The following is a 24,569-nucleotide window of genomic DNA, read 5'->3' as shown; positions in this document are numbered from 1 at the left end:
ATAGTCCATTGCAGTGTCAAGGTGGTTTCAATGGAGAATGTTATATGGGCATCCCAGTTCACGACACTGTATGAGCTATTGCTTATTCTGAAGGTTACTGGCACTATTCTCTTTAAGTGCAGGAGACTACAGGGGTGCTTGGACTATTATGGTACAGAAAAAAAAAACACTTCCTGATCTAACTAGAAGAGGGTGAAAGTAGTTAATATATATATAGATTATTTCATGTTAGAATCTAACTATACTGACATGATGTGCATTATTATAGAGCCTTTGAGGAGGACAGAGTGAAATGTCATATTCTTCCAAAGTCCTAAGCTGCTGTCCCTGCAAGTCCATATGAAATCACAACAGAGGATGGTGTTTATGGCATACCTCAATATTAACCCTCACAGACACATATACACTATGGAGACGATTCCTGATATATCAGTTCAGTTTCATTTCGGCAAAAAATGATTTCTAGGATTAGTATTTGCTATGAATGTCATGGGCACATTCAAATACAATAGCTTAAGTTTTGTTGATATATTTACAATTCTACAGTTTGTTAGCCACATCTTGTCCTGTATGTTGAAGAGATCACTTGATGTGCATATGTCAAGATTCCCATGTCTCGGAATGTTATGAGGCAGAGTTTGACCAATTTCTGACAATTGCCTCTCAGTCACAAACAGCCTTATGCTTTTACATATTGGTGCCTTTTAAGTTGAATGCAGTTTGGTGAAGCTCCCACTGATAGATTCTTTGAAGGATTCATGTGAATAAAAATAATGAACCACTGTCACCTTTCTCAAATCAACTGAGTTGCAATTTTTTTTCGAATCCATTATAATCCATCAACCTGTTAGAAAAGGAACATCAAATTATTGTTTTCTCTGAGGGAAAACAAATGGCGTCAGATTTCAGGTCCAGCAGTTGTTTAGTTTATCTGATATCGAAGAGTTGACAAAACAAAATCAGCCACACGTTAAATACCAGCACTGTGATTAATATATTTACCTGATGTTCTATGTAGTTGATATCTGTTAAGGAAATGTATGGGTTTATAAGTCACAAATGTCGGTAAGGCTTGGTCTGGAAAACTTTGGAATTGAGATAATTCCTGCGAGATAGGTCAAAACATTTGATTCTGATTGACAATCTCTCATTACTAAGAAATCTCTTGTGCCATCATTACTGAGTTATGGAAGAATCAAAAGAACCTGACAAAGATCCATTACACACTGGAAATAACCATGGAAACCCAATAGAGGTGACCTGTGTCTCTTATGTTGAGCAGGTAATTGGTTTCTTAGTGCAATATTACTGGGCTATTATCCAGGGAAATGAAAAGAAACTCTTAGAGAACGAAGCAAAGTCAATGATGTGTGAAAATTTAAGAGAACGGTAAAAAAGACCTATTGCAGTGGTATTTGATTTCATTTAGAACTTTGCTCTCCTTGAAATATTTTGAAGGCTTTCTGAAAGTTGAATGGGCATTGGGTGACAGAGAAGAATAATAAGGTCAACAATGGCTAGAAAGTTATAATTGCTCCAAATATCCTTTCAGTCCAGAAGGCTGTTAAATCCTATTTCTTATTCTGTTTTGGAAGAGTACTTGACAACCCTTTCTCTTGATGAAGTGAAAAGCTTGTGAAATTTATCTTGGAATATTACACCTATTACCATTGCAAGAACATGGTTCAAAAGAAGACTAGGGATTAGATGAATTTGTTGCAGAACGCATTCCACTGGATCAGAGTTCTATCAAAGGGTCTTTATTTGACATATGAGTTTGTCACAACCTAAAGTGGGCAATATTTATGAAGCCAATTACTTTTCACGGAAATGGCTGGTCAGATTTTGTTTTCTCTGACTGCAACATGTGTGAGATTGCAGAATGCATTGCAGTGCCAAGCAACCATTAATTTCTTACTTAAATGACTGGCTAAGAGTTTTTGAGCTGGAGTGTGATCTACAGAAATTGGTCTGGGTATCAGGGAGGGAAAGCATTACTTGAACATGTTGTTCTGGGAGGTAGTCATACTCCTTAGGTGATTTAGAAGTTTAGACTTGGCCAATGGTCAGAGGCAAGAAGGTGTGCCTGATAGTCAGGAGATGTGAGTACTGATTCTAAATATTTGCTGCGTGGATTAGTCTCTGTTTTAGCTTCTCATATATATTTTTAAGATTTTTGTAGAATTCAGGTCTCCTGTGATAAGGTTTAAAGGTTGGTCTTTTCTTTTCTTCTTAAGACTCTTTTATGTCTTGACTTCTGCTTCACTTACAACCTGAATGGCTTATCCAAAGTCAACTATTCTTTACACTCTAATAAGCCAAACAAAGACTCATCAGGAATTCCAACCACAATTCTGTCTCTTATAAATTTGGACTTTAAAGCTCCATATTCATATTCCAACAAGAGAAAAACAAAGCACCATTTAAATCCTATGACTAAAAGGGTAGGTCAGAAGCTAGGAATGCTGTTATTAGTAACTCACATCCTCTCTTTTCAATGCTAGTCCACCATCTACAAGACAGAGGTGTACTGGAATACTTTGCATTTGCCTGGATAAGTACAGCTCCAACAATACTCAAGAAGCCAGACTCCATTCAGGATAAAGCAGCCCACTTAAATGGCACCCCAAACATTACTTTCAACATTCATTCTCTCCGCCTCTGATCAGCAGTGACAGTAATGAGTACCATTACAAGGTGCATTGCATTAGCTCACCCTTGATCTAATTTGATTAGATGCATGTGTTGAGAACAGTACCTGCTTTTCAATGCAGTAGTCAAGATCTTTTTCATCTGATAAGGGAATTTGTGTCTGAAAGTGCATGAAAATGAGCAAGAATTTTATAAGATTAATGGTTTTGATGTCAGCTTTCTTTCTTTGAATGATGCTTTCTGATTAACTCATTGACAACAGCCTCAAGTAACCCAGACGCAAGGCTGGCGAACTGATGACTTTAACATTCTTATTCATTGTTCCTTTGGCAGTCAAATCAATGGACAGAAGTCCCATAACGTCAGTTGCTTCAGGCCATCCACGCTTGCCTATTGATCCTTACCATGTCAAACATTTGCCTTCTGTCAATGTGGACATGATATAATGTGCTGTTCAGTAATTAAGTACAATCAGTATATTCCTGGTAGCTTCACTGCATTCAGAATAATAGCCTAGACCTTCTAGTCTCGGGGTTCCAACCTATTTACCTTGAGTAGTTACCCAGCAGACATTAGAGGAATTAACACCTGCTCTAACAATAACATTGACTCCTCTCCCCCCCGCCCCACAAAGGCTGTTGTGAAACTTGAAAGGGTTCAGAAAAGATTTACAAGGATGTTGCCAGGGTTGGACGATTTGAGCTGTAGGGAAAGGCTGACTTCCCTGGAGCATTGGAGGCTAGGGGTAACCTTATAGAGGTTTATAAAATCATGAGGGGCATGGATTGGGTAAATAGACATTGTCTTTTCCCTGGGGTGGGGAGTCCAGAACTAGAGGACACAGGTTCAGGGTAAGAGGGGAAAGATATAAAAGGAACCTAAGGCAATGTTTTCATGCAGAGGGTGGTGCGTGTCTGGAATGATCTGCCAGAGTAAGTGGTGGAGGTTGGTAAAATTACAGCATTTAAAAGGTATCTGGATGGGTACATGAATAAAAAGAGTTGAGATGGATATGGGGCAAGTGTTGGCAAATGAGACTAGATTAGGTTAGGATAACTGGTCGGCAAGGACAAGTTAGACCGAAGGGTCTGTTTCCATGCTGTACATCTCTATGACTCTATAATTTATTCACCCCAATCATTTACACTGACTCCTTAATAACTGACCTGACACCTTCACCCCAGACATTCAAACCGCTGTCTCAGGCCAACCCAACACTGGACTTTACCCATCATTGGACACTTGACCATGCAGTTGACAAACATCAGGGCACAATGTCCTTACCCAGTTATCAATCTACTCGTCAACCACATAGCTGTCACCCTACCTCCAAATTCTCCTGACATACTACCCATTCACTCATCTACCCTATCCCCTTACATACTTACTCCTTACCCACTCCTTCGCTCACCTTAATAACTTACCTTTGTGAAACCCTATCCACTTATCTATCTGACCTTCTATCTCTTCAGCCATCCTGACCCATATTTGCCTAACACCTTGCCCCTCAACCATGTACTTGCTATCCTAACCTCTTGTTCACCAAGCTACCAACTTATTACCTTAGCAACCTGCACCCCGCCCCAGCCCCTTACCTACCAGACACCCAAACCCTTCACATACTTTGCACCATATCCCCCTCAACTACTTTCCAACTTACTTCTTCACCCACACCCTACCTATTTATGCCCTCACCCATTCCTTTATCACACTACCCCCTCACTCACCTTGCACCTTGCCACATTACCCATCAGGCTTCCTACCTCTTTCCTTCCCAAACACATGCACCAATCCACCTGCCACCCTACCTTTTCCCCACCTTCTTGCACTCCTACCGCTGCACTCTTCCACCCACCATCTTATTACCTTACCCACCTAGCACCTTACATTCTCCCTCCTGGACACTACACACTTATCCACCTGCCACTCTATCCCCTCAGCGCTTAATTGTCACCTTATTCCATAAGCATCAATTAACTTACTCCCTTAGCCTCCTTGACACTGCCTTCTTCCCCATCTGCCAGTGTACCCAGCTACCTGTCACCCTACCCCCTCACCACTTTCCCTATACACTTACATTTTCTCAGTAATTTAAGGAAGAGGTGTTGGCACTTTTAAACATGTTTACTAATAAAAATAAGGCAATAATTGCTGTAAAAAGGGGGCATGGTGCCTGAGTGGTTTGCAAGGACTGTATCTGTCAAGAAGAATCCTGCATTGAAAATTGAAAATCTTGGGAGGGTAGGTGGGCTGCAGCTCATTTTGATTTTGCCCTGATTTATGTCAGAATTCTGACTCAGACGAGATTCAAAAAGTCAAACCATTGTGTTTTTGCCATTGATAACTCAGAATTGGATTGTGACTTCCCTACATCGTCCTATTATGTACTTTTTGAATGCTGCAGCTAAAACACACTATATACAAACAGTGACCTTCACATGCACCTCATGCAAATCAATGTGGATCTCAATGAGTGACGCCATATCAAAGAACTTGATTTTGTTTTAATAATACAAGGCAAAAGACCTTTGGAAGATTTGTGCGTTCCAGGACTTTCAGTTGCATATTCATTCTGGAAACATATCATCCTGAGGAAACATATGACCCTGCAAAAGCCACTTAAATTTAAATGAGTGATAAGCATGGGTGCACATTAAATTTATAACACTTTGAAGAGGGCTTTTGTAGATCCAGATTCAGGTTCCATCTGTCCTAGAGGTTATATCATATAAAATCTGAATGTGTTGATTAAAAATATATACACCTGATTAATATATGCTAATAAGCAATTTAATCACCATTCAGTCTTGGATGTTGTGGTGCAGATGTAGTGTCCCTATATCTAAGCTAGGAAGCTTAGGCTTCAGGCCTACTTGCTCTCTGAACAGGTTGATTAGAAAATATCTGTAACACTTTGAGAGAGCAACATTTTCTGATAGGATAGCTCTGACTGTCTACCCAATATGCAACAACAAAAAGCATGTTACATTGTCAGATTTCTTAAAGTATACTGTGCACTCACTTCTGTTTCCAGGTCTTTGGTAGTATGTGGCAGTCTCTCGGCCTGGCTGGCCTCAGCGTGGACTCCCATTCTCGAGGTGATTCCTCGAAGTGCAGTCCCACCATGGCTAAGCACTTGAAAAAGATTGTAATGTTTGAACTTCCAGCTTTACTTCTTTATTAAAACTAAGAAAATCTGCAATGTTTAACTTTTAACTGTTCTTTCTTTCTACCTGGTGCTTAAGATTCTCTACCCAAATAGATGTACGTAAGATGGTGCCTTGTGAAGCGACACTATACACTTTACACTGTTCTCCTGTACTTCTGTATGTAATATATATAGTACTGAATCTAGTAGGGGCTGTAACCATTGGTTTATTTTTTATTTAATATTTCACTGGATTTCTTCTGTCTTTGTGCCTTAGCGATGCAAAAGGCTAACATTTTCTTCAGGCAAAATCTGCACTTCAAGATTATTAATTGGCTCAGCCAGAACACTCACACTCTAGATTGTTTCTGGCTCCATTTCCCATCTCTACAACACAGACCCTATTAACAGAAATACTCCCTCATGGGCATGCTTTCCCATTTTTTTTTTGAAGTGTGGGGGCAAGTGTATTAGGTGGTGAGATAACTTGCTGACCCACCATTAAGAACTGAGAGGTGAACAAGGATGAGTATCTTGCCTTATCACAGGTTTCAACACCAGTGAACTGGGTCACCAGTAGATGCCACCCTCAAATTGGCTGGCATTTTCTGGGTCCTAAAGTCTGTCAGTCAAACAATACTCCTCCGTGATCAGGGGTGAGGTAATTAAATATAATGTTTCGTCTTCTCATGTTGAGCAATGTTGGCCCAGAATGGGGAATTGGAGACTATGTTTCATCCTGCTGAGGAATGTGGTAATTAGTGAGGTGATAAGTTGAAGTCTGAAAGTGGCCATGAATTGATCACTTAAATGCCTGATTTACTGGTGAGTTAAGAAAGTCACCCATGGACCTTCTTGTTCAGCATTTAATTACAGAGGTGGTATAGTATGGGTAAACTTTCTTTCTCTAGGGTCAACTTGCCCCACAATCTCCCTTTCATGCCACTTCACTCACCACTTCCAGGGAGGGGAAAGTCACACCAGATGATAAAATATGAAGTGAGAGAGCTATCCATTTCACTATCTTCCACTTAATCAAACTTGACTTTAGGCTTCCTATCTATTTTCACTCAGACTTTGGTTTCCCCTCAGATCTCATCACAAATAGTCCATACGAGACCCAGCCTGATACTCAACATCTTTTCCCCAGCTCCATAATTCTCCATGATTCCATTTAACCTTACTTTTTGTTCCTTATTTAAATACATTTTAAGGTAGTCTTGCATAATCTTTTATTTTCATTTGATCTGGTGCCATTTTCAATATTCTTGAGCTCAGAATCCTTCCAGGCCAGATTGGGACCATTTGTCCCATTGAGTCTGCTCTGTCCCTCCAAAGAGGATCCCTCCCAAACCCACATGCTATCCCTATAACTCCACTGACCATGGCTAACCCATGCACATCTCTGGGACAATTTACCACAGTTAATCCACCTAACCTGCTCATCTTTGCACTATGGAAGGAAACCGGAAGCACCCGGAGAAAAGGCACACAGACAGCAGGAGAAGAGTAATCTCCACAGACCATCATCCAAGGCTGGAATTGAACCTAGGTCCTTTGGCACCGTGAGGCAGCAGTGTTAACCATTGCGCCTTCATGCCATCTACTGATTCATGCATTACTTTCAAGGCCCACATATCCATCTCCTCAGGGCAGATCCCATGGCCCTTGGCCTCTTTCACCCCATCTACATCCTCAATGCAATATTCAATTGGACTGGATAGGTGTAGGGCATGATTTCCCTTCTGATTCTTCCTTCTTTTATCTTAACTTGACAGGGGGAAGGGGTGTGACAGAAATGTTGAGATACTTTTGGTTGACCACTCTTGCAATTTCTGGGCAGATCCAGATATATGACAGAACCTGATCTGGTGCTTATCATGATATGACAGTGTAGCTTCAATCTGGGACATATGTTTATTATTACATATGTATGTGTATCATTTGTAATGGATGTATGGTTATTGTCTGGCATGATAACTTCAGTAAGATGTTGCCCTGATAACAACCAATTAATGATCTGCAGTTTGGTTATGTTGTCTGTTTCTTTGCAAGATTGACCATTGCTCATTGCAATCTCACATAACCTATGCTGGATTTATTGGCATAGCACTTTTCCATGTTCCCATCTTCATAGAAAAACTTTGAATTTGTATGATTTGTCCTAGTTCATGTCAGGATAACTGTCTGTATTCTCATCGATATTTGTCTCACGTTATTCTCTGCCTCCTTTCCAACTGTGTACCATGAAGTTGTGGTTGGGTAGTGAGAGTGTGGAATCAATATCGGAGCAAGAATATCCTCAAAATCTCAGTCTCAGAACCTTGAAATCTGTTGTCATGTTGTGTTCAGCTTCTCTGAAGGATGGTTACATCTCTTTCTAGGGCCTCAAGATTTGTGTCTTACTCAGTGAGCTATCTTGCAGTTGACAGACTAACTACTCGTTTACCCCTTCCCATCTCCCATGTATGTCCCGCCTCAGCGCTGGGAGTAGTTCTGTGCACCGATGCCTGTACAAGTGAACTATTCACACAGAAATTATGATAGACAGACTTGGGGTCTCTTGAAGATGATGTTTCCTCATAGAAAAATAGTGCTTTGATTTTCCTCAGCTCAGCCCACCTCTCCTTTTACACCCTTTTCAGGTGTTCCAGCTGACTTCAGGTTGTGACTTACCCATTGAAATTCCACCCCTCCCATTCCCCCAGCAACAACCTGTCACAATCTCAATATCAAGTGAGCTGCTGAGAAGTGTGCTTACTGCTGGACACTCACCAATTACATTCAAATTAGGTTTGGCCTTCCAGCACCCACTCTCCATATTACTGCAGTTTATTTGTCAAAATTAAATATAAACCTCCATTGCTGGTACGATACACTCACCATTATCAAGTGAGTGGAGCCAAATTCCTGTGAATGCATGAATAATATTATGGGAAACCCACTACGAAGATAACTGAGGTAACGATTAGATTTCACTCACATTTGCTTAAACAAAAGTGAGCGCTTTTATGACTTTAATAAGATTTGAAGCTAAATTAATGTCATGCGGAATGGTGAATGGAGCAGTAATCTCATCATCACATATGTTTCAATATCCAATTATATTCCAGAAATAAGACATAACACAGTTAACAGTGTCCTGCATTGTTTTACAAAGGTTTTCATTACCTTTGCTCATTGCATTCCATATTAAAAAGCATTTACTGTTCCATTTCAGTAATATGGTAATGAGTAACTCAAAAGACAAGTTTCTACACATACTGAGTTTGAAAAATGTACATGTGACAAATGATATTTCTAAAATGTTGGCACTGCAACATCTGCAATGTATTAAAGTTACAAATCCTCGAGTATATGAATGCACATCATACAATAGGAATTTTCTTTGATTTATTTTGAATCATACCTATGGTATGTGTTTGAATATGTAATGAACTGTTAATTTTGTCAGAAGCATTTACATGATAGTACTTAACATTGAATTTGTTTTCTTTCATTCATGGGGTGTGGGCATCCCTGACAAGGTGTGCATAGAGCTAGAACTGCCCTTGTAGAGGTTATAGTTTGTGCCACCTAAGTATGTTCAACAAATTAAAGCATAACCAAATCTGTCTGAAGGCAATACCATTTGCTACAACTAATTTCTGTTTTATTTTAAGTATCTCACTTACATTTGTCCATACATAACAAAGTAAAACCGAAAGAACTGCAGGTGTTGGGAATCTGAAACAGAAACAAAAATGCTGGAAAAGCTCCGCAGGTCAGGCAGCATCTGAAATCAGCGATTATGTTTTGGGACAAGTGGCTCTTCCTTAGAACTGAGGGAGTTAACAAAGAAAAGTCTAACAACTCATTCAAGTAAGCAACAAGTAAATGTCAGACTGATTTCACACAAAAGCAGACTGCTTTTTTTGACAAGACTTGAATCATTGTTACATTAGTAATAGTTGTTTAAAATGATCAATAAAATCCAATCTAGCTGACCTTGTATTTTGAAATATCTAGAGGTGACTTATTTCAATTTAATGTAATGCAGGTTGATAGTACTTAAAATATGCAAAAGAAATAAAAACAAAAAAAAGCTGCCACTCAATTTTTAACCTCACTTGTTCAAGAGATCATGTTCAACTTACTCGATTACATACTCTATTCTACTTATCTCATCAACTGAGAGAAGGTTTTGATAAAAAAAAGCGACTGATCTCCATGGATAATTAATATTTAGTCGATAGATAGATTACTTATCATATCTGAACTATTCATTCCTCATAACAGATCAGCTCTCTCATGCAATACCTCAGGAACCAATTTTTTGCAATAGAATACTTGAACATCCATAATTGTGCCTCTAGCCTTCAATCCTTTTATCAATTAAATATTTAACTGATTTGCATACAAATTAATCAACATAGCATCAAGTGATTTTCTTTAGATTTTGTTTCCTGTAACGAAGGAGATTTCTCTGGTGAAACTGAGTGAAATCAGCATGCTAGCATTCATGAAAGAACAGGACAGAGCTTTTTGCCATGGTTCACAATATGACCAATTGTAGGATTCACGATAGCCAGAGCACCTGTTTGATTTAGATAGAATCCGATTATGTATATAGTGACATCTTTGCCATTCAGGATACAGCTAGACAGAATGTACACTATGCACTTTCCTCACAGCAGCTAGAAAAACAAGCTTAATCTCTTTGTAGTGCCGAGAGAAGCAGAATTTCAAGAGTACTAGGTCAGCAAACGGACAACAACAAATGTGGAACTCTTTATTGTACTTGTGGAATAGCTTAATGGAGGTCTTCAATTCTATCTCTATTTGTTGATGAAGGTTTATACATTTTGAAGCAGCTTTGAGGATTTAAGTAATGGTACTTGTAAGTAGTGCAAAAGTGCAACATTGACATAATAGAGATGGAAACCATCCTTTTCTTCAGAAGCAGTTTCTATCAAATTCTATACTTTGCAAATTGTTCCAACCCGTACTTTACATTTTGTGGATGACCTCATTCAATGAGAAGATTGATGGTGTGTACTATATAGACCTGTTCAGGCAATGGAAGTCTGTTTTATATTATTGTACCAGCAGTCTGTTTAATGAGAAAGTATGTAGCCCACAAGGGTACCTTGAAGGTGGTCATTGTCAGGCCACAGAGAATGGAGTTTTTTTATTAGTCATGGTTGCTGGGTAGTTTTAGTCTCCAAGCAACTACCCTACACATTTATCTGGATGAAGAAACAACTATTTTTGATTGTTAGAAAAAAATGAAACTTAGTGAAATATCAGTCATTAGTGTCCAAAATAATAGTAGTTGGTTTTTCTCATATGCTATACATTTTTAGACACAAATTTCACAGAAATTGTAGCATTGGCACTCAGAGAATTTGAGAAAACCTATGAGGAGTGTTCTATATGAGTTAGTGAGTTGGCAGTAAAACATTCGGAATTATTTCCTTTGCTAAATCATTTCTCTATTGCCTGAATATGGGCAAGTATTGTTTAATAAAGGAAGCTTAATCAAAAAAGAATACAAAGACCTGAAAGAAAATTGTCAAATGCTGGAAATATACAGTAAACGGTAAATTAAAGCATGGGATTAACTATTCATTCCAAAGAGAATGGTAAGAAACAAAAAAACAGTGAATTAGTTGAAGTAAGTGCTCAAGAGAAAGATGAGATTGGAAAACATGTATTTCATTAGAAATAAGGCAGTGGTCAATTAAAATTATGTGAGTTACTTACCCACTCTAGAGATATTGGAAGTTCACCATTCGCAAATTTAAACTGCTGGAAGTGTAGGTGTTAAGGTCATCCACTGATTACTACCTGAATCCTTTATTACAATCAATGACATAATTGAGAGGAAATCTTGTGGCATGGTGGTAGTGTCCCCATCTCTAGACCAGAACTTCTAGATTCAAGCCTCAGAAGCTGCATTCATAATGTGATATACAGGTTGATTATCAGCCTGTAAATCTATCCAATGCACTTGATGGCCTCCATTAAGAGTGGAGAGCATTTCCTGGGCAGCCTTATTCCAGAAGGTAGAACAACTCACTTAGAAAAATGCACTGATTCTCGAGCCCCACTAATCCCAGAATCAAAACAAAATTTAATAATTTCATAAAATTTGCAAAGGCCACAAGTTATTTGTCAAATTGAGTTCACAGAAAACACTGACCAGGTTCCTGTACTTTACAAGAACTACTGTTTATTACAAATGAATACATTTTAGCCACAGGGTAAATAAAACTATGAACTATCAACACATAAGTCTCCTAATGAAACTTTATACCCAGTTTTGAAACTTATGGACAAACATATACAGACAGTCACAGACAAACAAGAAAATCATTGGCAATATGGATGAAAGAGCAACAGCACGAAGGGAGCCACAGTTCAATAAATAGCACCAAGCCACAGGAGTGTCGAGACGCCCCTGTGCTTCCTAGACCTACTGTTCTCCAATCTCCTTCTCTGTTTCTTTCACTTCTTCACAACAGGCACGGGGTGATTGACACATTAATTACAAAGTTTCTTAGTTATTGGTCAAAGGCCAATGCTTTCAACAACAGGAGGGATAAGATATCTCTTTTCTTTTCAAGTTGCAGTTACTCTTAGTGCAGAGATATAGAAATGAATTTCATCCTGCATATACACCCTGGTGACATGGCATTTCATCTCTCCTTTCCCATTGCTTCCAAAGTAAGCATAAACACAAGTCATAATGAGTGCCAGTAGCTTTTTTTTAAAAGTACAGCAATTGCTTCTCCAGCCCTTGTTTTAAAACAGCCCTTTTCCCATTTTAGTCTGCAAAAAAAATGTAGTCTTCATGACGATAAAAGCAAGGCACTGCTGTACATGCCTGGACAGGATAATTCAGAAGTTCATGTAGTAATGCTCTCTTAAGTCATGGAAGAGAGTGATTTTACCAAGACCTAACAACAATTTTGCCTCAGCAATCTGAGCAGGTCCATAAACTCCTGTCAGGTGTAGGCAGTAGACCAGAACGTACTCCAAAAAGATAAATAGATTTAAGAAGGCATCAAGAAGTCAGATCTTGTCCTATGGTTCTTGATACAGTACTGCCACAGCAGACGATCCAGCTAGCAACTTGAGCTCAGCAAGCAACTTGTGGGCTGTACAATTTTCCACCACATCCCAAACCCAACACCAACCTCAATCTCAGCTTCCAAGCAGGAACAGCTGGGAAATCCTCAAACAAGATTTAAATAACTATGAGGAATCCACTGACTCTGAAACAACATCATTCACCCTTGTCAGCGGTTCTACCAAGATTCACAAACCTCACTTCCCCAGCCAAACCATCATCTCGGCCTGCTCCTGCCCCACCGAACCCATCACCACATATCTTGATACTGTCCTATTCCCCCCAGTCCAGGAATTCCCCACATATGTTCAGGATACCACCCACGCCCTTCAAGATTTTCATTTCCCTGGCCCCCAATGTCTCATTTCCACCGTGGACATCCAGTACCTATACACCTCCATCCACCAGACCAGGGCCTCCAAGCCCTCCAAGCCCTCCATTTCTTCTTCTCCCAACGTCCCCATCAGTACCCTTCCACCGACACTCTCATTTGTTTGGCTGAACTGGTCCTCACCCTCAATAATTTCTCCTTTGAATCTCCCACTTCCTCCAGAGGAAAGGGGTAGCCATGGGCACCCGCATGGGCCCCAGTTATGTCTGTCTCTTTGTCGGTTATGTGGAACAGTCCATCTTCCGTAGCCGGCACCATTCCTACCTTTTCCTCCTCTATATTGATGACTGCTTCGGCACCACCTCGTGCTCCCATGATGAGGTTGAACAGTTCATCAACTTCACCAACACATTCTACCCCAACCTTAAGTTCACCTGGACCATCTCAGACACATCCCTCCTCTTCCTGGACCTCTCCATTTCCAACTCCAGCAACCAACTCAACATAGGCATCTACCTCAATCCACTGATTCCCACAGCTACCTGGACTACACTTCCTCCCACCCTGCCTCCTGTAAAAACGTTATCACTTATTCCCAAATCCTCCGGGTCTGCCGCATCTGCTCCCAGGAGGACCAGTTCCACCACATAACACACCAGATGGCCTCGTTCTTTAAAGACCACAATTTCCCCTCCCACGTGGTTGATGATGCACTCCAGTGCATCTCATCCACTTCCTGCTCCTCTGCCCTTGAACCACACCCCTCCAGCCGCAACAAGCACAGAACCCCATGGTCCTCACCTTCCACCTCACCAACCTCCATATATATCGCATCATCCTCCGCCATTTCCACCACCCACAAACAGACCCCATCATCAGAGATATATTTCCCTCCCCACCCCTATCCGCATTCCATAAAGACCATTCTCTCTGCGACTCTCTTGTCAGGTCCATCCCCCCATCAATCCACCCTCCCCTCCCAGCACCTTCCCCTGCCACCACAGGAATTGCAAAACCTGCAAAAACCTGCATCCACACCTTCCCCCTCGCCTCTGTCCAACCCCCCAAAGGAGCCTTCCACATCCATCAGTGATTTATCTGCATTTCCACACGTCAGTTACAGTATCAATTGCTCCAGATGCGGTCTCCTCGCCATTGGGGAGACAGGATGTCTAATTGCAGACTGCTTCAGAGAACATCTCCGGGACACCCATACCAACCAACCCCACAGCTCCACGGTCAAACACTTCAACTCTCCTTCCCACTCTGCCAGGGACATGCAGGTCTTGGGCCTCCATTTTAACACTCCCTAACCACCCGATGTCTGGAGGAAGAACGCCTCATCTTCTGCCTCGGAACCTTCCAACCCCACGGCATCAACGTGGATTTCACCAGTTTCCTCATTTCCCCTCCCCCTGCCTTATCCCTGTTCCAACCTTCCAACTTGGCACCACCCTCATGACCTGTCCTACCTGTCCATCTTCCTTCCCACCTATCCGCTCCACCCTCCTCTCTGACCTATCACCATTACGCCCCAACTCCATCTACCTTACGCACCCTCAGCTACCTTCACCCCAGCACCATCCCCTCCATTTATCACACCACCCTCTTTGACTCACAGCCTCATTCCTGATGAAGGGCTTTTGCCCAAAATGTCGATTCTCCTGCTCCTCAGATGCTGCCTGACCTGGTGTGCATTTCCAGCACCACACTCTCAACTCTTAACCTCCAGCATCTGCAGTCCACACTTTTGCCATCATTCACCCTTGCACTGACTCAACTACCAAGCAACCTTCTCTAGACCTCTTACTCTGCCATCATCTCAGATGGTTGACCATTTGTTTCTTTCCAAGCTGCACCACCAAACATTCCTTCCATATGAGACAATGATGTGAAGCAATTTGTTCAACTTGACAACCGCGGCGTATGATTCTCTAAACAAGATGATGGCTTACTGCAGAAAACCACAGCACTGTCTGAAAAATGCACAAACAAATAGAGAATGCTGGAGAAACTCAGTAGGTCTGGCAACTTCTCTGGTGAGTGAAACGGCATTAACATTTAGAATCTGGTATGATTCCTCTTCAGAAAAATGTACATCTCATTTGGAAATTTATGTTATTAAATCTCTGCAGTTTAAACTGACACAACGAAGAAGAAATACTATGAAAACCTGGTTAAATAAATTGTTTATTTTACTATCTAAAGGAAAAAAAAACTTCAACGTTTTTTGTCACTTCTTAATTTTTATTTCTTCCCCTCATTATATTGGTACTAACATTTACAAATGTAGTAACAGTTACTTCAGGCTTTATATTCACTGACATTTACAATAATGATTTTAATAAGGCTGTAACCAAAAAAAGGCTTATTAACATTTTGCTAATATTCATTAATTCATTTTAAGAAGGAAATGGGTGACATGACCAGCACAAGAAATAAACAAGCTGCAGTTCCACAGTAACCAACCCAAAGGAGATACTCATGCAGGGCAGAAAAAAATAGTTTCCCTTTGCCTGCATATGTGTTTGTTGGGGTCAGGGATATTTCATATTGGTTTTGAGGGTTCTGGTGCTGAAATGCTGGAAGTTTACAATGTTATGAAGATGTTACATTGAACAGTACAGCACAGGAATGGACCCTTCAGCCCACAATGTTGTGTGAACACAACACCAAAATAAACTCATCCCTTCTGCCTGCCCTTGGTCTGTATCCCTCCATTCCTTGCCTATTCATGTGTGTATTTAAAAGTCCCTTAAAAGCCTCTATTAAAACTGCCTCACTACCACCTCTGGCAGTGCATTCCAAATCCTACCAGTGTCTGTGTAAAAAAACCTTGTCCCTCAAGTCTCCTTTGAACTTTCCCCTTCTCACTTTAAATGCAACACCCCTAGTATTAGACATTTCAACTCTGGGAAAAAAGATTCTGACCGTCAACCCAACCTTATTCACCTCAGATGGTGGGAGAAGGAATCCTTTCCACTTTATTACATCTTGCTCGGCCAGGTTGAAGAAATCCAAAGAATTTTCTTTTAAAATTACTTTTGAAAGATGCCAGATTCCTTCTTGCATTTGAACGTGCTGTAAAATCCTTTGTGCATAGCAACAATCAGAACATATGATAGCAAATACTTCTTAGGATGCTCTTCTCTCAGTCAGAATGAGCCCGGTGGATTACCACAATGCCTAGCCTGGCCAGTTTTAATCCACCCAATGAAAATGAAGAACGCAGAGAAACTAGCATTAGCAAAGATGTGCTGCTGGAGAAATTGTTGGAACCAAAAGCCAATAACTCTCCTGGGCCTTATGACTTTTCCTCATGGAGGTTTAAAAGGGGTCTGACAGAGGTTAACAAGGCCTTGGTGTTAATCTTTCAGAATTCCCTAGATTCTGGAATGGACACCATGGATTGTAAGGTAGTAAACATAACCATGCCATTCAGAAAAGGAGGAAGAGGGAAAACAGGGAGCCATTGGCCAGTTCATCTAATATCAAGCGTATGGAAAATGCTACAACCTACTGTTATGGATGTAATAACAGGGGAGTTAGAAAATCATAATGACTCAGAACATCTACTTACCATCAGAATTGTTCCACCCAATGGTGTCGAATGACACCCCGTTACATTTCCATTTTTTTTATGTTGCCACACTTTCAGATCAGGCAGCTACCCAGATGCTTCCATCAGAAGCTACTGTCTTGGGAACTTGATGCAGGGTGATGAAGACACGCCCATCATTACCACCAGCACCCCCGATCCCCCACCCCCCATGGCACCAGAGAAGCAACTTTTAAGAACAACAGACAACACCAGAGATTAACACTGTTAACACTGAAAGTGTCCTGAAATTGCTGTCAGTAGCTGTGCATAACTTTTTCTGTTTCCTGTTAAAAAAAAATAATGTTTGTTTTTATTGATTAAATGTACATTATGATGTTTTCTTTGAAAGATTGAATATCATTGTTATTTAATAATGTACAGTGTATTAGTTATTCTTATTTATTTTAAAATTCAATGTTATTGAATGATTTTAAAAGACGTGTGTGGGCAATTGAGGCATGTGGATAAGGCTATGAGGAAAGACAAATGCATATGGGTGGGGTTAAGTGAGTATGAGGTGAAGGGGTAAAGTGACTAGCAAGTCAGGATGCATGCTTAAAGTAGAATGAGACAGATGGAGGTGCAGAATTAGGTTAGGGGAAAATTTGTGGTCAGTCCAGCAGGAGATGATTTCAGAAATGGAGGGATGAGGTGGTGGGCAGTTGTGGGGGCATGTGGGATTTGTCAGAGAGAAGTTGGAATAGATTTGGCAGTGTGTGGGGAAGTCAGGGGAGTTGTCATAGGTGTTGAGGATGGGGATGAGGTGTCAAGTCCAGCATGGGACCAGGAGTCTCAGGAGGATTGGGGATAGTCATGTGGATTGTCAGTGGTGATTGAAGAGAGTCAGTTTAATGGCTACCAGAGAGTTAGAGTAGGCTTTGATTCCTCCAATGTTCCTGGATAACTATTAAGCCAAGTACATTGTAATCATTTACTGTAACTCAGAGCTGGGAACTTCTCAATGCCGGATAATTTCCCATTGGAAGTTTCAATTTCTTGGGTAATTCCTGCAAAATCAGCTGTATCAGAACTTCCTCCTTATCCTACAAGCAACTTCTGTCTACTCTGCTGTCTACCTAGCAGAATATCTGGGTCTGGGTCAAAATATTTAGGCAGAATCAATGCTGCTTTATGAAAAGGAAATTTCCATATCTGCTAGAACTTCTTGAAGTTGTAGCAAACAGGACATTTTGAAGAAGAATAAGCTGGTGTGTGTTTGAATTCTTAAGAAGCATTTAATGAGGTGCCACAGAAGAAGGTCTGCACAAAACTAGTGTTCATAAGATTGGGGATTAAATTAACATCAGTTGAGTATTGCTTAATGGACAGAGAACAAGGAGGAGTAATTGACAGGATGTTTTGTATTGTCAGATTGCGACTAGTGGGATATGGCAAAGATCAGTACTTGTGTCTCACATACTAATATCAATGGTGAATTGGCCAAGTGTGAGGTATTTGAGTTTGCTGATTGAAAGCTAGGAGGTAAAGCATGCTTTGAAGTTATAAAGAGGTTGCAAAGATGTATGGATGAGTGGAATAACATGAAATAGTATATAATGTGTGGCAATCTGAAATTATCCACTTTGGGAGGAAATAATGGTAAGGTCCTAGGGAGTGTTGCTGAACAAAGAGACCTTGAAGTGCACGTTCATAGCTCCTTGAATGTGGAGTCGCAGGTCGATAGGATAGTGAAGAAGGCATTTGGTATGCTTTTCTTTATTGGTCAGAGTATTGAGTACAGGAGTTGGGAGGTCATGTTGCGGCTGAACAGGACATTGGTTAGGCCACTGTTGGAATATTGCGTGCAATGCTGGTCTCCTTCTTATTGGAAAGATGTTGTGAAACTTGAAAATGTTCAGAAAAGGTTTACAAGGTTGTTGCCAGGGTTGGAGGATTTGAGCTATAGGGAGAGGCTGAACAGGTTGGGGCTGTTTTCCATGGACTGTCGGAGGCTGAGGGGTGACCTTAGAGAGGTTTACAAAATTATGAGGGGCATGGATAGGATAAATAGGCAAAGTCTTTTCCCTGGGGTCAGGGAGTCCAGAACTAGAGGGCATAGGTTTAAGGTGAAAGGGGAAAGATATACAAGTGACCTAAGGGGCAACTTTTTCACACAGAGGGTGGTATATGTATGGAATGAGCTTCCAGAGGATGTGGTGGAGGCTGGTACAATTGCGACATTTAAGAGGCATTTGGATGGGTATATGAATAGGAAGGGTTTGGAGGGATATGGGCCGGGTGCTGGCAGGTGGGACTAGGTTGGGTTGGAATATCTGGTCGGCATGGACTGGTTGGACCGAAGGGTCTGTTTCCATGCTGTACATTTCTATGACTCTATGACTCTACGATAGCATAATATCCCATGTTGCTTGATAAGAAGACTGTTTTAGTTTAGATTCCTGTTATAATCACAGGATTCTCCAGTGCAGTAATGAATTTGGCCCTCTGAAACACATAGTAATTGGTTCTTGCCTCTTTCCAGACAATACAAAAATATTTAGCAAATAGAAAAGTGGATTTTTTTTAAATGGTGAGAGATTGAGAAATATTGTTATTCAGGGCAAACCTGACTGTCCTTGTACACAATTCCCAGAAACTAACATAGAGACTGAGCAAGCCATTAAAAATGTGAATTACAAAATAATTGGAGTACAAGAGGTATATAAGCAGTTATATAGGACCTTGATGAGCATATACTTGGAGCACTGTGCACAGTTTTGACCGCATTAGGCAATATACTTATCTGAAAGAGAATGTATTGCAAGTTGACTGGGATGAGAGGAGAAATAGATCAGTAGAGTTGCCTCAGATTTAGAAGAATGAAGGAATATGTCATTAAAACAGAGGGACTTCTCAAGAGGTTTGATCGGGTAGCTTGTGGAAAGATGTTTGCCCATTGTTGAGAGATTTGGGGCCAAGCGTTACAGTCTTAGAATAAGAGATAAGTTATTTTGTATTGCAATCGTGAGAAATTATTTCACAAAAGATAATGTGAGCATTGTATTTCTATATCCCAATGATGAACTATTTTCAAGACATTGATCACTAGCTTTTGGGAATCAAGTGACTGAAGAATGTTACAGGAAAATGGAGTTAAGTCTAAACATTAGTCAAGTTATCGAAAATGGTGGAAGGTGCTTGAAGGGCCTAATGACCTAACCTTTCTGTGTGCTTATGGAAATCTTAATCCTCACAACAAAAGAGCAGTGTCATGCCATTGATGTTGCACCATAACCCTCCTAGACTTATGTCAATTTCCTATCATACACTGTGATAAAATTTGGTCTGACAGAGTTCATTACCACTCTTTAACTTCATATCATTCTTGCAAGATTGTGTAAAGACAGTATTTTCACCATCCCTAAGATTCACATTGGACTGAAGCTTTCTGGAAAAATAATGAATCTTAGTAACACATATCATTATTCATATACAAATATAGGCCAAAACGTTCAGCGGTTGAAGAGACACACTATGACTAACAAATCTCTATAACATGCAAATCAATTTACATTTCTCTTCCATTTGAGGTGGAGCATTTAGGACGAAGATGAGGAGACATTTCATCACCCAAAGAAAGGTGAGTCTGTGGAAGTTATTACCACTGGAAGTTGTTGATGCCAAAACATTGAGTGTATTCAAGGGGCGGCTTAAGGCAAATGGAGACCAAAGGTTATGTGGAGAAAGCAGGATTTGGTTATTGAGTTGGACGATCAACCATGATCATGATGAATGGTGGGGCAGGCTTGAAGGGCCAAATAGCCTCCTCCTGCTCTTATCTTCTATGTTTCTATGTTTCCATAATTCTGTTTCAGCACAAAACACATCTTATTTTTAGCCTTTCTGCTATTCGTATTTATATTTTAACATTTACACATTAAATGCTGATAAAATTCACAACAAAAAGTTAGGGCTGTGATTAAGCCTGTAATTAAAATTTTTACAACATGATAACTGTTAGTGTAATATTAGTCGATATTCCCAGCCTAGAAACAAAAGTTAACTTTAAATTCTCATTCCTGAATGTAGTCAATTCTTGGAGATTTTTTTGAAAATGAAACATTAATTATTTTCCTTGCTTTTCAATTCTATTTCATCTTCAGTCTCTTTTTTCAGCTTTGCATCTGACTTGTTTTGCTCTTTCTATTCTTAAATTGACTTTAATTAATTTTATTCCCTGCCTTTTTTTTACTTTCTTAATCTTTCAAACTCATTAAGAAAGATTTGCTTGCAAAGGTCTCAGATCTTCCCATAGCTTGTAGTCAGGTGCTCTAACTTCCAGAAGTTGGACACAAGCAAAGTTTAGATGAATGAGTCAGCAAGAGACTGACTTTGGGCAAATGCTATGCAATTCCCTATAACAACAGTCTCTAGCCCAGCATGCCCATTCTCACTCATAAATGTATGAGACAATAGACAGAAAAACAACATGTCGGAGAAAATGGTGTCAAAGAAGTTAATATGTGTTGAATAACTTTTGCACAAATTCAGTATCGGATTCCCTCGGTTATGAACTTACGAATGTCCCATACGTACGACTGACCTCCAGCTTCTAATTTTTAAAACTTTTTACCTGCACTGTTTTGGCCTAATGAAGGGTGGACTAATTTGCCTGTATCTGTTCCGACTTACACACAAATTCGGCTTACGAACAGTGGAAAAAAACTAGTTTGTAACCTGGGGACATCCTGTACTATTTTCTGGCTTGTAGGGTGCATTTGATTGATGTAATGGTAGGGAATGTTAGTGATGCGTAGTTACAAAGGAAGGTGTATTGCCAATCTGTGCAATGAATGTTGTCTTCACCCTTGATTTCTCCTGAGATGGTAATTCATCTTCCTTCCATTGTCTTTGCAGCAAAGAAGGTCCAGGAAGCCCGTGAGAGCTCGAGGGCCAATGGGTGGGTGACCACCTTGGCATTTATGTGTCAGGAGACAAAGAGTTTTGGCATCTGACCTTCTGCACTCAGCCATGACAGAACCCAGCAAGTCATGGTTGAGGACATGTAAATGCTAGCAAATTGTAATAAACACAAGTTTGTACTTGAATTGATTTATCCATGATTTATCTACGATGGTATTGCTTTATCAAGACAGCATAGATTTTCTACAACTTCAAACTTGTCTTATTTCTTGAAACTCTTCCTACCAAAGATCAGTCAGAAAGATACCAGAGGAGATGGCATTGCCAAGAAATGAAAGGTGAGGTTGAAGAGGCCATGGTGAATCAGTGTATTTTTGCACACAGACTAGTGTCACGGTTTTAAAGACCTTTCTTGAAATCAGGCAACACCTCTGGAGTGACGGTTCCTCAACAAATGCAATACACAACTGATTATACTTCACCTCTTTTCTCTCAGTGTCCACAATCAAACACTTGTACCCATTCAAGTCCAAGTTAACCTAGTCAAATAATATTCCAAGAGGGACCTGCTGGCAGTCCTAACAGACTATTCTTTACCATGTGAATTTTCATAACAGCAAGGCAAGCTCAAACTGGCTAATTAGATACTCTTCTGGGTAAAGTGTTGCTCGTGAATTGCCAGGAATTACTAAAAAATGCAGCAGAATGCGATGGATAAGTTCAGATAGATTAAATAAATTTGCATCAATCCATAGGGAATAGATAATTAATGTTTTAAGAGGAGGTGCCTTAATAAAACAGTCAAGCAAATTTTCCTCAGCTTTGCACGCAAGGAATGTTCAGCTTCTGAGAACAAAGCAGAGACAGTAATCCTACACCATCACCCCTTCATGTTACCCTGGTATCTGTAGGCAGGGTTATAGGAAATGCAGCATGAAAATGAGGTACAAGTTGATCAGTGATCACAAATGTGTTGTTTTACTGCAAAATTGTTAGGTAGACAACCATTGAAAGGACAACCAAAAGGAGTTGCCAGTCAGGCTTTTGGACAGACCAGTCAGACTGGAGGCTCTGAGATCTCGCAGTAAGGTTATAATCAACGAGGAGAAAGTGAGGACTGCAGATGCTAAAGATCAGAGTCGAAGAGTGTAGTGCTGGAAAAGTACATCAGGTCAAGCAGCATCTGAGGAGCAGGACTACTAACGTTTCAGGCATAAGCCCTTTCTGATGAAACATCAATTTTCCTGCTCCTCGGATGCTGCCTGACAGGCTGTGCTTTTCCAGCACCCACTCTTCCACTCTGATCTCCAGCATCTGCAGTCCTCACTTTCTCCTTGAGGCTCTGAGAAACCGGGCAGTTTGTCCATTAAGCTCATTTGGGAAAAGGACTATTTCAGCCTTTCAAAACTTGACTGAGAAACATCACAGAGTTGTTCCGTTAAACTGTAGTGGAACAGGAGAAACATGGAGCGATTGGGATTCAATCACCCTTATTCAAACTAGATGTGAAAGTTTCATAGGTTTAAAGATTCTCTGACTGCAGCATTTGAAAGAGTCATTCAGTTTGAGGTGTTAATGAGCCAGCGCTTCAAGAGATTTCCATAATAACTGGAGAGAATAAGCAATTTGCTACTTCATGTGAAATGCTCTGGCAAACTTGAAATAGCAAAGGTGTTCATTCACTGTGCTCAACATGAAATATCCATTGAGTGTTTATCTGAGGAGATGGGATATTTGGTCCAGTTTACAACCTTCCTAGAAAATCCCTGAATAAGGAAGAAGTTGGCAGGACTGTCTTCCAATTGCAGTATATATAGTGATAAGAAAGCAAAGAAGACACATATAAATACGTACTGCATTTGGTTGATGATGTGTGGTCATTCACTGTTCAATAGATCCCCCCCTCCATCATCTTCAGGCCTATATCACTTTGTTGGTCAAGCTTCTAGCCTTTAAACTACTTCTAGCCTTTAAACTGCTCTTGAAGCCACTGTGTTCATGTGATGAGTCCAATTGAGTTTCATTATAGTATACATTTCTATTCCAGTCTCATGAGTTTAGAATCAGAAGCAATGTTTCTGCCTAATATTCTTGACTTCCTCCCTCAAGGTTAATTGTTCAATCTTTATAATTACAATGAACAAGTACAGATCAGAGGTTGAATGGGGGCTTTATGAGAATACGTTTAAAAAAGAATCAGCATTGCTTTGGTCTATGAATAAAGGAAGAAAATATCAAAGCAGAGGAAAAATGCTCAAACTTTATGAATCACTGTTTTGGCCTTGGCTGTAGGGGAGTGGGGGAACCATCCTGGATGCTACACTACAGATGCTACAGATGTAATGGTGGCATCCGTGTCAACACTCTGACACCTCTTGCAGTGTCTACCGTGACAAGGTTGAATGGCATTGTCCTGAAAGTTTGCTGAAAGCAATGATCTGTTTGAGGTTTGGTGGTTGTTTAAAGGTGAAAAGTGGAGGCACGGGGAAGGTCTTGGTGAGGTGCTCATCCTCACTGATAGTGTGTTGCAGGCTGTAGGGACACCTCCCACCATGTACGTGGCAGGTACTCATGAGACTCAGCCAACATTGTCTATCTCATATGCTGCAGGCAAGGATGCCCTGAGGCACGATACATTGGTGAGATCGAGCAGAGGCTACGGCAATGGATGAATGGACACCACACAACAATCAATAGACAGGAGTGTCCCCTCCCAGTTGGTGAACACTTCAGTGGTCCATTCGACCACAGATCTTCGGGTGACCATCCTCCAAGGCAGACTTCGGGACAGGCAACAATACAAAGTGGCCGAGCAGAAGCTGATGGGTAAAAATGAGAACTGCAGATGCTGGAAACCCGA

General features: G+C 40.5%; 1 pseudogene; it reads right to left on the bottom strand.

The window, feature by feature from the left end:
• LOC148150546 (uncharacterized) overlaps positions 1-24,569 on the bottom strand; it is a 304,501-nt pseudogene that overhangs the window by 253,683 nt on the left and 26,249 nt on the right.

This window comes from Chiloscyllium plagiosum, unplaced genomic scaffold, assembly GCF_037043375.1.
Source record: "Chiloscyllium plagiosum isolate Xiang-an unplaced genomic scaffold, Cpla_swu_hap1 HiC_scaffold_3, whole genome shotgun sequence".
Classification (NCBI taxonomy): domain Eukaryota; kingdom Metazoa; phylum Chordata; class Chondrichthyes; order Orectolobiformes; family Hemiscylliidae; genus Chiloscyllium; species Chiloscyllium plagiosum.
Note: the sequence above shows the minus strand (reverse complement) of the source record. Positions and strands in the feature narration are given on the sequence as shown.